Below are 6,313 nucleotides of genomic sequence, written 5' to 3'. Positions count from 1 at the left end.
TACATATGCAGTTTTAAGTCGTTTTCAGGACCTATCGGGGGCTGAATTAGTACTCTCCTGAAAAAATCATTATTGCTTCATGATATATCGTATCAAATATATATATTTATCGTTTATATTAGTAAATCATAAAACCACGCCCTGATAGTCGTTCAATAATTCAATGTAAAAACATGTTTTCAAAAATGTCATACTTATTTATTTCCATTGATTTTTTTACATGAAATATAAACAATATTGCTTATTTTAGCTATTTATTTTTTAATCTTATTTTATTATTTTTTTATTTCATTACTTTTCATTGTTATAACTCTTTATTTACGACCAAATTTCTATTTTTTAAATATGTATTTAACCTGTACTTTTACTTGTTCCTGAAAGTCTGTTGTGTTCTCACATAATAAATAAATCATTTAAACGATTTGTTTTGCTCTGTATTTCATTTCATGTAATATGTTTTAAAATTGTTTGTGAACCAAACATAAATAAATATTAAAAATACATTATGTTAATTATATTTATGTTCCATACTTAAAGTATTTTAATTAAACTTTTCAAATAGACATTGATTTGAAAACTGAAATAAAAATTCATTTAAAAAAAAAATTATATGCTTACCATAATTTGAATGACATTATTCTTTAGAATTATTTAAATAGTTAGAAGAATTAATGGATACAAGGGCTTCTGTTTTTTATCTTAATTTGAACCCAATTGTACATAAAGCACTATTTCAGACCAACACAGTGTTAACTTTTACTTTTCCTGCTTTTCATATGTCAGTATGGGGTAATAATAAAAAACACAGTGTAAAATAAGTTTACAAAGAGTATTTTCACCCGTTCGGAATCAAACCCAGCACTCCCTAAACTATAACTAATTCCGCTAAAATTTACACGACATAGATGGAACTTATCGTATCATTTAAATAATTTATAAACGATTTTTTAGTTGAAGAAAATGGATAATGACTTACAAATATTTATTAGACCTTTAAAAAATTAATGCAAAATGGATGTGTTCAAAAATGGGTAGAGTTGTGAACGTTACACATGTGTATAAAGTGATAACTTAAGCTAGCCAAATGTCAAATCAGAAGCCCAGGTATCCTCAGACTTCCATCGTCTTTCGTATAAAAACGGGACGCTTTATCTCAAGTTGACATAACTGTAATATTGATACATCATCCGCAGGGTTAATATTCTAGAAGCTGATTGGTTGAGAAGTTAAACGGAATAAATATTCATATTATTTTTTGACATCTCATCAAAGATGAAGAAGAATATGGAAGTCTGGGCATTTACGGAGCAGACGACCGTCAATAGCTGGTTTAAGTGATCGCTTTACACACGTGTAACATTCACTAATTCTACCCATTATTCACAACCACACTACTGAAATTCTTGGAAGTTCTATATATTTGAACCAATTTCGAAACATTGTTCTTGAATCACTAGAATTTCACTAGAGACATCTACTGGTGAGATGAAAAGAAGCTTTTTATTGAGCAGAAACTGTTATTTATTAGTGAAAAAAAAAAAAACAAAAAAAATGATAAATAACTCCTATAATTGGAGATAATCCAGATTTGTGAACAAGTATTTGGACACACTCAAAATGTTGGGTATAAATATTTCATATTTTCGTATGTTGAATATTTTTTCTTGTTAAAATTTTAAAATCGTAAAGTTCTTTTTTTCATATATTCGATTAATGATCTTCAAGTAAAATTGTAGACTGAATATTTTGAACAATAACTTTTACAGTATTGTTTACATTTTGATCATTTTTTAAAAAGGCAATTTAGAGACATAACCGTAATATTTTTGTGCTATGATGATCGTGGCTCGGCGATTCAGAATATGTTTTATCAGAGTACGGTATCAATGATTTATTAACATCTTTGAAACAAAACCGTTTGGTATGTGTTATACAAGATAGATGTTAGATCACAAACAAGAGCACATTTTTCACGACGAAAATACCGCTATGCGATGTTAGATGGATCACGATTATGCTTATGGATAAAAGTAACGTAGGTAGGTACTTTACTTTAAATGGCACGTGAATCTATTTAAGGTGGAGCCTAACCCTGAAATACATGCATTAAAATAAATCTAATAAAAACATTGAAAAAATAACTTGAGGTATTGAATAATGAACATCTTAAAATATTATACATGTTAATCAATAAATTTGAATTGATTTTATATTTAGCTGGGAATGTTGAACCTACGTTAAAAAAAAGACTTAAAAAGACTAAATACACTCTTTTTTTTCAATTTTCAATAAAATACACAAAAATTATTATTAGTATTTTTATCACGAACACAAATATTAATATCTTGTAATTCATTTCAGCTTCAGCTAAGCTTCAGCTGTAAGCTTCAGTGGCTTGTATTTCAAAATAGAAATCTAGTTTTGGCAAAGTGAGGCTCGAGCCTAGAGTTTCTGACTCAAAGTTCGTGATACTAACCATGGGATCACATCACTCAAAATATATCCGAAATAAAATATTAAATACATATATAGTTAAGTGTCGACATAATTAACTGAATACAATACTCAGAAAAATGAAATTAAAAAAATCCAAATATTGTGCATTGGTATTTTTAAATAAACTCGTAGCTTATAAAACAGTAATTACATGCGTTACTATGTAGCTTGCAAAATAGGGTGTCAACTCAATATGAGACAAATTACTTTCAGATGCAGTGCCAGCAATTCATTGACGTGCGAGTTTAATTCATTTCATGACTGGGATCTTATCTCAAATTGGTCGTAAGCTCAATATTTTGTAGTACATAATTAATTCCAGTCACAAAAAAGCTCTTTGTTTTGTTTATTAATACTGGTTCGAAATAAGAAAACATATTTTATATGTAAATAACGAAGAGGTGTATCTTTCCATATAAAGTTCTTGAAGAAATATCGTTTCTTCTTTCAGAGTTATCCGGAAATGAATTGAAGATATGAGAAGAGTGTCGTAACATATGTAACTTCGTCGCACTATCAGTTGCCTGGATTTACCTGGCTATTTCTCTTTGAAAAACATATTTTGATGCCTCAACATAGATGAAGAAGAATATGTAAATTTGAATATTTACTCAGCTTATGACCTCTTATAGGCTGGTTAAGTGATCATTTTACACACGTATAACATTCACCATTCTTTCTATGATTGATAACCACTCTACTCAATTTTCTGGAACTCACACATATATCATAAATCTCATGTCGCTTCATGTTTTAGTTCATAGCAGCATCTACGTTTACTTTGAGAAAGCTTGTATTTAGCAGAGACCCTTTTATATGCATAGATGTATACAAGATTCTTACCGAATTTTTGAACCTTTTTATTACACCTGAAAAGATAATATTTCATGCAACTTATAATTTAAACACTTATTTTATTCCCAAAAGATTTCCATATTAATATTCATCTATGTTGAGATGTCAAAATATAAAAATAACTCCTTTGTGACCAAACCCAGATTTTTTAATAAGGATTTCGAGCAAGGACAAACACAAAATGTCTTTAATATATAAACAATATTTCTCTTAAATAATTTTAAAAGTTGTCCCCCTCCCCAACGCGTAGCTTCTCTACAATACCAACTTTTAATTTAAATCATGTTTTCTTACCCTTAGTCACACTTGATATTTTTTTAAATAAATGCAACTATAGGTCCTTTACATAACTCATGTCGGATTTGTGTATCTGTCATTACTCTTTTAACCAGCGCATTCAGGGTTAAACTCAATCATCGGTATGTAGGCACATAATGAAATAATAAGAGGTCATTTTTTAAACGTGCTTAAACCATTAGGCACCTTTGACACCAGCTGAGTTTATTTATCATGATCTTGAGCTTTAACAGAACGAAATATTTGACGACCAGTACCTCTCTTGTTCTAAATTCCTCCAATACATAATAAATAATTAGTCAACCTGACCCACCGAAACATTTTTGAGAAGCTTTTTTTTGTTATTGTTTCACGTCTGGAACGTGTATGTATGTTTTTCACGGTTATTTTTTGTTTTTACCAGTCACTTGTTACACGTTAAAAATAATTTTAAAAAAACGTTTTATAATATAAGATGAGAAATACTCGTGTAGCTTTGAAAAAACAAAAAAGAAGTTTTTGATTTAATTTTTGTTATTCTTAAATAACATATAGATATGAATTTATTTATACATATCTAATCGTAATGCCATTATTCCTCGACTTCAGTTAATCATCTAAAGAATTTTCTTTTTCAATAACTTTTGTTATTATTAAATTTGATATATTTTTTAACGTTGATCCACGAATATCAATGCATTACGCACGTTATTCACTTCAGATGCGGGATTTTTTTTTTGATTAACGCATTTCAACTTAAAATTCTTGCGCTTGAAAAATTTAAAAGTTCTAATAAAGTTACCATATAATACACATAATTACAAAATGCTTTGATAAAACAACTGTTTTTTTTTGTAAATGGTCCATAGACCAACGAAACACCTCATTTGTTTATTTTAAATTTATGTACACGCTACAGCTGGAGCCAATAACAGTGTATATACATGCTTAATGAAAAAATATTATACAAAAGAAACCGATAGTACAAATAAAATTTTATTATAATATTTTTATAAGCACATATGTATGTTAATGAACAAACGTGTTGGTTAGAGTAACTCCGATTGTCGCTAATAGGTACTCCATAGAATATCACGCTATCAATTGAGTAGTTGAATGAGACTTAGGTATTCCGTTGTGTATTAAATGCCTATTCTGAATAATACTTATCTTGCAAAGAGCATTGGGTCAGAGTACCGTTGAACGATTTGTAATTTTGTATTGGAAATAATTCCTGAACTAAATAGAGCTACGTCAATTTTCAGCAGAATATTATCCGAGACCATTGTGCGAGTAATATTATTTGCATAATCTGCACTTTATAGGTTATTCTTGTATTGTATAGCAAATTGAGCTTCAAAGTAATAAAATAAATAAATTGTCGTACAGAACAAATAAAGTGATTAAAAAAACTATTTTTATAACTAACTAACTAACTAACTAACTAACCATCACACCGCTTCTCCGCAATAGTAGACAGAGAGAAAAGAACGCCACACAAATCTGTCTTTGTAAACAATCTTCGCCTCTTCCACATTCATGCATATACTCGTACAAAACCACCTATTCCTGACCTACCTTGTCAAATTTAAAGTATTTAATTTTGAAATGTTATTTAAGGGTCTCTCTCCTTAAAATATAAGTCAATTTATTATAATAAAAAAACTTAAATAAAATCATAGTTCTCAACTTTCTGCCTTGCTGTGTATAAAATATTGGATATTGTCAAGCCTCTTACCAGTTAGATGATGTTTGATATAACCGGTCAAACATTAAAAAAACTGTTAAGTTTTTATTTTATTATCAATCAATAAAAATACAATTGTTAACGAAAACGAAACACGATTCGGAAAATATTGGTTAATTGATATTGATATTTCCCTACACAATCTGAAGGTTTAAAAAAATCGCTGATTGAGTGATTTATTTAATTTTCAGAACCATACAATTTAACATCAATTGTTAAAAAAACTGACAATAACTCCAAAACTTTTTTTTTATTTATTCCCATAAAGAAGTATTAAAAAAATATATATTTTTATAAATTATTGAGAGGAGTGTTAGAAATCATAAAATATGTATAGATCTACTTATTACGGAAGGGTGATATTAACAAAAATATTATTAATATAATTCTCAATTTGATTCAACACTTTTTCCTAATTTAAAATCATATATTTTTGTAAGCACGTTTTCTGATTGCAAAATATTCAACGCAAAGGCAAGCAAGAAACTATTAAAAAAAAAATTTGATACAGACCAAAAAAATCATAAATTTTAATGATTTAAATATCTGAATATATATTTGTAATACCACATTTAACATCTGTAGTTATCGAAACTAGCCGTGTTTACATTAATAACCTTAAAAGTTATAATCTACTGGGATGAGTTACACGTCTACTAACTATATGGATACGTATACATATTTGTTAAGCGTATTATTATTTTCTTTTAATTATTTATAAACTATCTCTATTTTTTTCACATCGTTCTCTTTCACACTCTTAAATCTGTTCATTGTTATACTTATTCCTCATTGTTTTGACTGTCTTAGGTTTATTTTTTGTTACGTTAAGTTTTTTTAACCACACACGGACGTCATTTGATTGTTAAAATAAAACAGGAGTTCAAAAATAAGTTTTCTTGAATGTTTTTTTGCCAGATACTTTGTGGCATATTTTAT

This window comes from Brachycentrus maculatus, unplaced genomic scaffold, assembly GCF_059751285.1.
Source record: "Brachycentrus maculatus isolate JH-2025_06_01 unplaced genomic scaffold, ASM5975128v1 h1tg000089l, whole genome shotgun sequence".
NCBI lineage: Eukaryota > Metazoa > Arthropoda > Insecta > Trichoptera > Brachycentridae > Brachycentrus > Brachycentrus maculatus.
This window is presented reverse-complemented; position numbering follows the sequence as displayed.